Here is a 13,305-nt window from a genome sequence, read left to right on the forward strand (position 1 = left end):
CCATTAAATGAAAATTTCTAATTTAATGCATTCTTTTTGCAAAATTTTCATTCCTAAATATGTAAATATGTGTATTTAGGCATGTCCTGAAGTTTCACTGAAAAATTCCATCATTTTCCCCATATTTCCCCCTTTTTCCCTGCATTTCCGATTATCGGCGATATTATCAGCGATAACGATATTATATCTTTATCTCCGGCCAGCGAAACTTGTAGCGATACCGACAACTCGAACACTGTTCCTACCCTTTATAAGCAGTGCCTCAGAAGATATCCCCGTGTCGACGTTAAGCTATCTCATAGCCTTCCCTTGAAGGGCTGAGATAACGGTGTCGACACTCAAGGTTTTATTCGTGGAGCACATTGTGTCCATGAATGACTTATACGACGCCAGAAGAGAATTCAGCAACATACAAGCTTATTCTTCATCTTTCATCACTTCATCCATATCCAGTAATTTGCAAACCAATTTATTAAAGTTGCTGTTATGAGCCTCCAGATCTCCACCCTCTGCCATCTTGAAGTTATACCACTGCCGCTTCAGTGTAGGTGATTTTTAGAAGATTTTTTCGCATAGACATCCTCTAACTTTGCCCATAACTTAGCTCCAGTTTTCTCCCTCATGACATTGTAGAGAACCTCATCCGTAAGACATAAATGGATCGATGATAAAGCCTTCTTATCAAGAGTATTCCATTCATCATTAGTCATAGTAGACTTTCGCTCTTCAAGAGCACCATCTTCGCCTTGCTTGATTAAGGAACTAATCATCTTGATGTTCCATAACTCAAAATTATTTTTCCTCGAGTACTTCTCAATATCATACCTAGTGCTTCACATTGATGCTAATCCCTCAAATTTAGATGTGTGCCCCAACGAATGCTTTGATACCACTTGTTGGGATTTGTGTTGCGGAATCACACAGATCTAGATCTAGGATAGTAATCCAAGAGCAACAAGCAATCACAAGAGAACACAAAGATTTAATGTGGAAAACCCTTGCGGGAAAAAACCATGGCACAAAGCGACAAAATTCCACTATGAAAGCATAAATTACAAAGCGAAATGACTTAACCGATTCGAACAACCTCGAATCTCACCCTTGCTACACCCTTTAGAAACCCTAAAACCCTTTAGGAACCTTTGGAACCCCTTTAGGAAGCTTTAGCATACCTTAGAATAGCCTTAGGGACCCTTATTTATAGCTTAGGAAACTCCCCTTCCGCATCGTTGCGAAACTCCCTCAAATTTACAGTCCTGACAAAATCTGCGCAGAATCTACGTAACCCTCGACTAGTTGAAGGAGGGCTTCGCTGGTCAAGCGGACCCTCGACCGGTCGATCAAGCCCCTTGACTGATCGAGCAGCGCGGAATAGTAAAATCAATGGCCTCTGGACTTCGAGTCGAGCGGGCCTCGACTGGTCGAGCAGCCCCCTCGACCGGTCGAGCAGTCCACTCGACCGATCGAGTAACACATTTACAAATTTAAGACATCAATTTTCAACACTTTCTTAATTGCTATAGGAGTTAGGACTTAGGGTGAGAATTAGGTTTTATGTGGTTCATGCCTAAGTGGGTAAGGGACCATACATTGAGACTTCTGAGCAAAGGAGGTTTGGTCGACAGGCTCGCAATCCATCGATTAGTTAGAAAACACCTAAAATACTCCTAAAACATCATATGAAAATACGGTTAAAACTGAACAATACTTTGATGAGAATCCTATGCATAACACACCATCAGTTATGATAGTGCGTGATGAGAATGAGGCACACCAAGTTCCACCTGTTCGGACCTTGCGTGATTATACACAACCAGCAACAACAAGTACCCCTCCTGCATGATTTACCCAACCAATGAAGGAAATGTGGACTTTAAACCAGGGGTGATCCAATTACTCCCTAAATTGTGGACTTGATTCAGAAAGTCCATACTCGCATAAAAAAGAGTTCAAAGGAATTATCGCAACCACACACTTTAACAGCATTCCTCCTGGTGTGATTAGACTAAAGTTATTTCCATTCTCTCTCATAGAGAAGGCCAAAGCATGGCTTCACTCCTTAAGACTGAGATCTATTGGCACATGGGTCGAGATAACCCAGGAGTTCCTTAAAAAGTTCTTCCCAGCTCATAAAACCAACACTCTCAGGGGTGAGATTATGAAATTCTCCCAAAAAGGAGATGAAAACTTTTTTCCAGTGTTGGGAATGGTTTAAGGATTTACTTCTCACTTGCCTACACCATAGCTATGAGATTTGGTAGGTGATTAGCTTTTTTATGATGGACTAAGCTCAAAGATGCATTAATTCATAAAGATGATGTGTAAGGAAGAATTTATGAGCAAGGATCCAGATGATGCTTGTGATTACCTTGACATGCTAGCTGAAAACACCCAATCATGGGACACATCCAACCAAGCTAGTAATCCCATGGTAATACCAAAAGGGAAGGGAATAAACATGCTCAAAGAGGAGGATAATGTTAGTGCAAGGTTGGCAGATCTCACAATGAAGATTGAGGCCTTGTAACTTAGGAAGGAAGCAATTCAACCCATTGAGGCCATTCAAACCGTATATGGTATTTGCGAGAGCGATGCTCAAATAACTTAGGATTGTCCTATAATCCCTACTTTTCAGAAGGTGTTGCATACTCAAGTGAATGCTATGAACGTGTATTAACACCCCTTCAGTGCACCAAATTCTAACACGTACACTCCCGATTGGCGGAATTATCCGAATTTCAATTTGAGGAATGGACTAATTGCAAATGCACCCAATAATATTCAAGGGCTATGTACTGGACCCCCACCGAAGAGAATCCTTGAGGATACATTGAATGCATTCATACAAAGGAAAACACAAGCTATCAATGAACTTAAAACTTCGGTTGCAAGAATTGAGACACAACTAAATTTTAGGGAGAAATGGACCTTTTCAACCCAAACCTCAGCCTAAGGGACAATTCAAGATAAGTGATCCCAATTCTTCAGCCCAATATGTGGAACATATTAAATCCATCATCACCCTGAGAAGTGGCAAAGAAATTAACAAGGAGATTCCTAAGAAGGTTGAGAAACCTGAGGAATCCAAAGATTCAAATGATGATGGTGAAACTAGCTATGCTCCATATGACAAAGAGCCAGAGCATGAGCCTATGCCTATGACCCCATTTCCCCAACGTCTTGCCTCATCAAAACGACTAAGTGGAAATATCTTCATTTGTGTTGAATTTTTGAACTTTTGACCTAAAAAAATTTCAAATTTTTTTAATTTTTTTTTAAAAAATTTTCTAAGAATTTAAGTGATTTAGAAGATAATCTAGATATTATAATGATAAGATACTTAATGCTGAAGATTTTTTAAGCCTAAATTTTAGTTATTTGATACATTTCAAAGTTAAGTCCGAAGTTATTAATCTTTAATTGAAAATTTAAACATTTATTAAGCCATGTAACTCACATGTCATATCTAGCTCACATTATTAAAGTCTTAAGTTTGATACTGAATTGTTAACTTGATTATTATTGATAATGATATGAACCAAACTTGGGGAATTTGTTCATCATGTTCAATAAAAAGAAGTGGAAAAAAATAAAAATAAAAAAATAATACCAATCTAAAAAAAATAGTTGTCGTCGAAAAGGGCTACCGATTAAAATTACATGAAAATTCAAAGAAAGAGAATTTTGAATGGATAGAAAGAAGAAAAAGCTTGATAATAGTGTGAAAGTCGTCGATGTAAAAATTGAAAGATGGATGAGTAGAGTGTTGAACTTTAAGACAAGTTTTGGTTTAAGCTTTGATTTTCCTAAATACTCTTTTGATTATCAATGTTATTATGAAAGTAGATAAATGAACTTTTGTTTGTGATAAGTCTAGATTTTATTGTGCACCCATGGAACTTAATGTTTAGAAATTTTCTAATTATAAATTAATGTTTTGAACTTAATTAGGATATTTACCATGTACTAGAGTTTAGGTGGAAGTGCTCTCCATTAATGTGCTTTGGATTTATATAATTTGGATTATTTTTAGAATTATTTGAATTTATAGGAAATTATTCATTTGATTTTGAGATATCATTCGCGTGTTTTGCTTAGGACTAGCAAAATGCTAGTTGGGGTGTGTGACAACTCCTAAATATTGAATATTTATCCTCTCAATTACATTAGCTTTCCTTATATTTAAGTGCTAAATTAATTCATTAATATATGTTTTCTACATGCGAGGAGATTTTAGACCTAAAGAAAAATATATACTTAAAAGGATAAATTAAAGCTCAAAAAGAGATCAAGCTGAAGGTGATGAAGAATTGGAGATTTGGAGAACAATATAGAAGATTTCAAGTGCTAAATATCCAAGAAAATCAAGCACAAAGGATGGAGAAAAGACCGGAAAAATTATGCAGTGCATTAACAGAAATAACAGACTACTCAGTCCCACCTGAGGTTGGCTCGGTCCAACCAAATGTGCACAGAACAGTCCAACAATGACTGTGATTTTCAGAGTTAATTCGGCCTGACACTTGGGTCCTACCGAATGTACATTCAATGCCACCGAAGGGAGGTTTAGTGTGACCTAAAGGAGATAGACTTCAAAAGAAATTTAAGAAAATTCGGTTATGACCGAGAGACCCATTCGGTGTCACCGAAGTGATGTTCGGTGTGACTAAAGGCTACAGTCAGTGCAACTGAAGCGTAACAAAAGTTTGGAATTTTGAAGTTAGTTCCAAGTCGGTATGAGTTTTTCCTATTCAAATGGGTGTTTTAGGCTTTCCTAAGTATGAATTAAGGCTTGGAAGAAAGAACTAGGGGTGGAGGAGCTTCCACGGAGTCGTCCTTCTTTTTCAATCCTTCAATTCTATAGTTTGTCGTTTATGTTTTACTTTTGTTTTTTGTTATAAGATATTAGCCATGCTAAGCTAATCTCTTAGCTAAGGCTAAGGAATAAAGCTTATAGTTGAATTACAATATTTAGTTTCTTTAATTCAATAACATTGGTTTGAATGATGATAGTAGATTGAAATAGATTTGGTTTACTTTGAAGTTTTTGAGTTGTTTATTTCTAAATTCGTTATGCACTGTGGGTACAATGAATGCTTTGATTTAACAATTGTTTAACCTGGATTAAAGACTGATTCAATCTGTATAATTGATTGGTCCATTGTCGCCTAAGGGTGCCTTGAATGCTTTTAATTCCTTGCAATTGAGATTCGAGTGCTTCATGAGAGAATTGTTTAATCGAAATTATATCTTTTTGGTGTTGATGATTGGTTTAATAGAATTATCTTCTGATTGGATAAGATGGGACTTCGATTCTAATTAAGTTATAAGAATTGAATCAATAAATAAGATATTATGATTGTTATGAGTGGATTCCTGGTTCTATAGTCTTTTATTTATTATTTTAAACCCTTTTTACCTATTAGTTGGATTAAAACCCATACAACCCATTACCTTTAGATTAATTCTAGGCTGTGTTCCCCATTCCCCGAGTATTTGATCTCAATCTCACTGAGTAAAACTACATCGTAACCCCACACTTGGGGTTGTCAACCCTTGGGTTTGATTAATAGTCCCTCGTGGTTTTAACTCTCAACTAAAAATTGACCTCTTGTACCTTTCGACTCAAGGTTTGACAAAAGTCAACTCCATCAGCTACGCCAATAATCCTATGTCATTTCCCTTGAATAAACCATTAGCAACATATAGGATAGAATTAGACAATGATTATTAAACCACTTAACTTATACTTAATTGCCCTAATTGTTAGACACATATGATTGCCCATGTCACACGTGCCATACATTGTTGGGCCCAATGGTTGGATGGTCGTGGTGTAGGGGTCCATCCCCTCATCTGTTTATATTAAGTCTTAATTATTGTTTGTAATATATTTTTTCTCTTTTAACCCTTGTCCCATGTTGGGTAGCTAGGTTTATATAGGGGTGTTCTTGTACATTGTTCCCTTTCTAAAGTTGATATGTATATATATATATATATATATATATATTGTTGCTTTATTTGAGAGTTTTGCATTAGGGAAAACATCACCAATCTAGAGTTTTGTTCTATGTGGTGATTTCTTCTTGTTTTCTCTGCAACCTATCACTAACTAGCTATTGGTCTACCTATCACTAACTAGCTACTGAAAAGACCAAATGAGGCGACTGTTAAGTAAGAAACACCGTATAGGATTGCTCTAGCCTATAGAAGTCCTAACTCGACATTACTGTGAGGTTAATGCATATTCATACCCTCCTCAAGATCAATAATGGTAAGAAAAGCATCCTTAGTTTTCATCTAGTGTAACTTTTAGTCCAAGTACACGGTTATGGACAATATGTATTATGTTGATATAGGATAATCACATCTTAAGAAAGAGCATATCTTCGTAACCCATACCCTGAATTTGAATGAACCTATTGCTATTAATCAGGCCTTGAATTTTGTCAACTAAACCATCTACCTTCTTTTTTTATCTTCAACAAGTTATTATTTTGTTTACACAGGGAAGGTGATTGACTGACTGCCGAACTGAATTTTCTACTTGGATGCAATCTAATAGTTTGTTGCGAATACTCATTGGAATTTTGAGTTTTAATGTAACACATTGAGAACGGTTCATTACTTACATGCATACGTACATATGTATAGATAGATAGGGAATGCTAATCTTCCCACTTTTATAAGGAGGTTAGCAACACCCTCAAAACTTTTAAATGATACGTGAGATGAGATGTCTGATTGTCAATTTGAACTTTCCTTCATACAACTAGGGGCATGGAGCAAAATTCCAGCCAATCGGATATCCTAACCATCTAACCAATAATACGATAAACATTAATGACATGAAAAATGAACGGTCAAGATTCAAGGAAGAGGTCCAATCATCCATCTTTATACATTAGGGCCCCACCATGGATAGCTTAGGCCTCTAAAGAAGCACTTTAATTTAATGATGCTAATCATTTGATCTATGGCTTATAAAAATCATGGATTAGAAATGCGAGTAAACTTGATAAAATCAATATTTCAAACCCATAGATCCTATCTCCATGCAGTGTTCGAAATATCGGTATCGCGCAATGTATCGCAACCTTGGGATACAGATACGTATCGGTTATCGCATGGGATATATCGTTTGTATCGCGTAGTTTATCGCACTTTTTGGGAAACATGGGGAAACATTGGCAAAACAGTTGATTTTTTTTTATGAAACTTCAGGAATTATTTTAAAAGACCTTAATACACACTTTTAAATCATAAAATCTCAAGAAAGAAGTGCACATAATAAATTTACCTTGTATAAGGTCCTAAGTTATGCGTTATCTGATTAAACTAAGGTAAATATATTCAAATATGATGCATAACATTTATAATTGTATAAAGATGTGTATGAAAACATAACCAATGCATTTAAAAGCAAAAGATACATTAGAAATTAGAAAACATACTTATCAATGATGTGTGTATTCAATATCCACCCCGTCCATCCGTTTTTCCATGTCATTTTAGGACATCATCCAAAAAATGAAGCAGATCCAATAATCAGGGGGACCATACCATAAGAAACAATGGTGATTGACCATTAGTGACCACAAAAGTTTTGGATCAAGCTGATAATTGTTTTTTACCTTCATTCAAACTTATGTGGACCACGCAAGTGAAAATAGTTGGAATTGATGCTATCGTCGAAAACAATAAGGCCCACCTTGATGCATGCACGACATATCTACATCGTCCATTGGTTTTGCAACCTAATTTTAAGGGTTGGCCTAAAAAATGAGACAGTTACAAATTTCAGGTAGATGTGTTCTACTCCACACAAAATAGTAGTTATTGACCATTAAAAATTGTGGGCCAAAAAATTTTCTCGATCAATCTGATATTTGTGTTTTCCTTTCATCCAAGTATGTGTGAACTTATCAATGGGTTGGATGGTCACAATGGACCTTAGGAAGTTTTCGATGGTGGGGCACACCTAAGTTTCCAGCGCGGGAACTTCCTGCAGAGACTTTTGCAGGAAATCCGCGTCCGTGAAGGAAACGGATTGGCTACTCCCCTGGTGGTCGGTGCTCTGTGGGCCCCACCATGATGTATGTGTTTCATCCATTCCGTTCATCCATTTTTAAATATCATTTTAGGTCTTTACCCCAAAAATGAGAGGGATATAAATCTCAGGTGGACCACACCACACGAAAACAATAGTGATTGGATATCCATCATTTAAATCCTCCTAAGGCCTACTATACTGTTTATTTGACATCCAATCTATTGATTAGGTCATAAAGACCCAGTTGAAGGGCAAAAACAAAGATCAACTTGATCCAATACTTTTATGGTCCCCAAAAAAATTTAATAGTCGAAGTTCATTCAGAACTGTTTCCTGTAATGTGGTCCACTTGAGACTGGGATATACCTCATTTTCTGTGTAACAACATAAATTGATCTAGAAAAATAGATGGACAGAATGGATGAAACACATACATCAAGATGGGGCCCACAGAGCGGCAGGGGGAGTAGCCAATCCGTTTCCGTCCATAAAGATGGTGCTGAGGATCCTCGAGCTGAGTTGTACAAATAGTTCAAAGGAGATCAAAGTTACATTGGCCCCAAAATAATGTACTTATTATATCCACACTGTTCATCCATTTGGAGAGATCATTTTAGATCATGAGCCCGAAAATGAGTCATATCCAAATCTCAGGTGGACCACACCACAAATAGCAGTGAAGGCAATGATTCTCACCGTTATAACATTCGTAGGGCCCACCATAACGTTTATTTTCCATCCAATCTTTTCACGAGGTCACAAAGACCTTGATGAAGAGGAAAAAAAATCCATATCGATCTAAAACTTCTGTGACCCTAAAAGGGTTTCAATGGTAGACGTTTAATGTCCCACAACTATTTTCAGTGTGGTCCACATGATCTTTGGATCTGTCTTATTTTTTGGGTAAAGACTTAATACGAGCTCGTAAAATGGACGAACGGTTTGGATATAACATATAACTTACGATGGGACCCACAGAACTTGGTGACATCAACACACCATTCAGGTCGGTGGTGTGCAGTACACCAGCCCATCCGCTTCCTGTAAATAAGGGCTCGAGGCCCTTTTTTTCGAAGCAGAGAGGGTTCCGGAATGCCGGAACCCTAAAATCTCTCCCAAATGTCGGGATTTGGAGGATTTCTCTCGATTTCGCGTCCAAATCTCTCCAAATCAGAGACTTGGATTCGAATGGCCCATCAAACGTAGCTTCCGATCAGGACAATCTTCTTTACAGGTACCGAAATCTACCGTTGAAAGTTTTTATTTTTTATTTTTTTATTTTTTCATTTTTTTCGGATAATGATGCTCTCCCAGGTGCGATATCGACGATAATATCGGCCTATATTTGAAGTTTTGGATTTTCGGTATCTTCCGGGAGTTATCGGAGGAGTTTCGTCTCGCTAGGGCCCGATACTGATAATATCGGCCGATATATCGGCCGATAGTATCGATATTTCGAACACTGTCTCCATGTATATGTGATCAAGTTTCTAAAAGGATCTAAACAAATGGTTGAGATTATTACTTTGCATGTTTATAAGATATTTATGATGGGCCATTGCAGTTCCTTCACATGAAGGTTTCTCCATGATCCATCTCCATTGAGGGACAGTACAGAGGCCTCTTCTTACAATGCTGTAAGGTTGTAGAAAAAGAGGAGATCAAGAACCATCCATAAGGTGAATTACACAATAAATAGTATTAAAGGGAGCATATCTCTCTTTTCTCTTTCTTTCTTTTTCTTTTTTTTTTTTTTTTTTCGGGCATCCAAGCAAGGAGGGGGCGTGTGACTCTTTGACTTTGACTATCCATTTGGGGATAGGATCTTATATAGAAGGTAACCGGGTATCTTAGCAAGGAGTACCGTTAGGAAACTGTAAGGTACTCCTAACCCCTAGACTTTGATATGCCCCTACAACATTAAAAGTCAATGTTCTTGCCTATCCCATGCACCCAAATGAACCTAAACCCTTCCATTATCAGTATCATCCACTCTTGGCCCAAAGTCCGATTCTAGCACGAGGTGGACTACAAAAATACGTGGCTTTTAGAATTCCATCAAGCTTGATAAGAACACTTTGACAATGAAATTAAAAGATCTAATGATTGACATTGCTCATAAAACCTTTTGAAAACATTTGGAGATGCTGGCTAGTTGTATATAAAATGGAGTGCCTAATAAGAAAGATCATCCACAAACTAAGTCTCGAGCGACTAATGAACCACAACTAGAATACATCTGGCTTCAACCAAACCTTAATGCATGTACCCTATAACACTTCTGTCAACCACTTCTGTAGCATTGAAAAGGTTTGTCAACACCAAGACCATGAAGTTCCTCCATAACCTTAAGCTAAGTCCAAGCTGGTGCATGATCAAATCAACCATACCAAGCACGATGGTCCTCTTGGTAACTGATCTAATGTGATCCATCCAATGCAGATAAGATTCACACTCCCGCTTGGTGAACAACATAGCCGATTATGTGCTCGATGGTGGATATCAAGCCAACTAAAGTCCTCGTCAGTTCACTTCACACAAGATAATCACAAACTAATCATCGGTAGCCCAAACCTGATAGAGTGATTATGGACTTAAGGGTATTCAACAACTGTGGTATCACAACTCTCCCTTAGCCATGGGTATTGTGTCCACTTCATTATTTTACTAGGGGCTTACTAGAGAAACCCTGTAAAGGAATCTACTGTAACCTGCTAAACATACTTCCAAGTTTCCATAAACAATTGACAAAAAAAATAAGCCATTCATCACCTTATGTCAGTTAGATGACCCAGTTCCAATAAACAAGATCAAATTACATTTACAAAGCACACACATTCAATAAAAAAATATAGTTGTCACAATGGACCACATTTAGAGGGTTAGTATCTTCCAATCAATGTGATAATTTTATAGAAAGATTGTGAGCAGTGGCATGAATGAATGGAGAATTTGGATCAACGGTTGGTGTCCCTTGTATCATTTAAAATATTGGGCCATTAACATTTCCCATGCATATACACAAATATGAATACATATATACATGTGTGTGCACATATCGACCACATGTACACACATACGTAGCTTATACATAATTTTCATTTAAAAAAAAAAAAAAAAGACAAATGAATAATGGTTTATGCTCAGATTGGTGCAATAACAATCAATTCAAACGACGTATAAGAGTTCATCCTTACTGCAAAATCATTTGAAAAAGATGAACTCACAAGTTCAGGAAGCAGTTCAGGAAGCAAGGACTTCATTGAAGAAAGCAGCTCCTCTTTAGCTTCAACTGCCACACTGAGAGAGAGAGCAAGAAATATCAAACAAAGGATGCTGAACTCAAGTGTCTAAGCAAAATCAGATAATGTTTTTGATGTCAAAGAAAATGTGCTTTAGGATGCATTGCGATGCTCAGTCAAGTTGAATTGAGATCATTTAACTGAATAAAGGGGTGAAATGACTAAATTTGGGCTGGCACTCCCAAGTTCCAATTACTATAAATTGCAAGTCAACTCAAGTAAGCATTCACAAGCAGCTTGAGGAAGTTGAGCACATCCCACTTCAATGCACCTGATAAGGAACCTACCTATTTCATTATTTTACAACTTGTTTTGGGGGAGCCATGGTCTAGAATGGTGTACCAAATCCCTTTTTGGAGTCTCAAACTGCTATCTGTATTGTTGCTGTATATTTTCAATACAAAATTAATGGTTTTTGGACCCATTTGTTCGATACTGAGTTAGTCGAGACTTGGCCGAGTTGTCCGAGTTAGGTGCATGAATAGTGATCATGAATAAACATTTGAAAAATTTGTTGCTTTTTTTAACTTCGTCTTGATAATATTTGTATGTATAATAATTATATTTATTTGTTTATATTTTGAGCTAGTGAAGGGCTTGATTCTTCGTTTTAAAGGCTTTGGAGTCATGTAAGACTTTTGTTTACACTTTACACACTAGTGTTCTTTAGACTAATAGGGAGTAGCAAGAAAATGGCCTGCTAATTAGGATTTGGAAATAGAATTGGAAGCGAGGATATTGGATAGCAACGAGGATATTGGATAGCAACATTGAGAAAGGATGGGTGGTATACACTAAATGAAGTGTAGCTATTGTGGTAGAATGATAATTGGTGAATCACGCAACTTAAACAACATTTGGCACATAGAAAAAGTTACTTTGTCATGCAACAACATGCCAAGAGAGATAATGCACATGATGCAACAAAATTTAGGAGAGTTAAAGGGGAAAATGTTGTCATATAGAAAAAGTAGGATGCTCTTGAGGGGCTAAACAAGATGTGTTTGGTCCTAATTATACAGGCATTGTTGAACACAAAAATGTTGAGTGCAGAGAGTATTTAGATTGGGAGGTCACGATGGCTAGAAAAGAGAACGTGTGCACCACTCCTGAAGATGAAAAACATTGGCACATGTTTGGTGAGAGGAGGTCCGTACTCGATGTAGGGGTAGTGAGAGTGATACTGGGAATGCAAGTGGGGCTAGAGTGCGATTAAGTGTGGGGGTATGTTGAGTGGATTACAACATGCCTTCATTCAAAAGGAGACTTCTTCATGTGTTCTCCCCGTAGCTGATGATGTGGATATGGTGGAGCCCAAGAGACCCTTGGGTGATATAATTCTTTTAAGAAAGGAGACAACAAAATAGTAAGAACAAAAAAAATATGGACTAGAACTGCCGTTGAGAAACTTGATATGCAACAACCAAGCTATTTGAATATGGTAACATAGCTCCAAATGTTGTCAGCTTCTTGTACTAACCAATGGCAATTGATGCAATGACAGAAGCAAGCAAAGGAGTGAAGGCACTCACAACTAAAAAGATAGAGGGAAAATGGACAAGCATAATATCAAGATATAAGAGCATACATGGCTACATTTAGACCCATGCGGCAAATAGAGGATGCACTATTATATGCGATGGTTGGACTGGTCCAACGAGACATAGCATGATCAAATTCATGATATATTATCACTTGGAATGGTGTTCCACTAATGAATCAATGCATTGTAAGAAACAAAAAATGTTGGCAGTGTTTTTTCCCTAATAGTTAAGATGGTAGATGAGTTTTAGAGAGGAGAATGAGGTGCAGATTGTGACAGACAACAAAACAACATACAAGCCAATTATTGTATATGTCCAAATTAACCTATTTTATACACACACACACACACACACACACACACACACACACACACGCATGCACGCACGCACGCACATTCCATGTATT

At 37.2% G+C, this 13,305-nt stretch overlaps 1 non-coding gene across 1 annotated transcript; it reads right to left on the reverse strand.

The window, feature by feature from the left end:
* Positions 1 to 2,140: 2,140 nt before the first annotated feature.
* On the reverse strand, positions 2,141 to 2,248 carry LOC131236024 (small nucleolar RNA R71). Its single transcript, XR_009166493.1, has one exon. It is a non-coding gene; the product is annotated as a small nucleolar RNA R71 (small nucleolar RNA).
* Between the last annotated feature and the right edge of the window lie 11,057 nt (positions 2,249 to 13,305).

This window comes from Magnolia sinica, unplaced genomic scaffold (genome assembly GCF_029962835.1).
Source record: "Magnolia sinica isolate HGM2019 unplaced genomic scaffold, MsV1 ctg119, whole genome shotgun sequence".
In the NCBI taxonomy this organism is placed as follows: domain Eukaryota; kingdom Viridiplantae; phylum Streptophyta; class Magnoliopsida; order Magnoliales; family Magnoliaceae; genus Magnolia; species Magnolia sinica.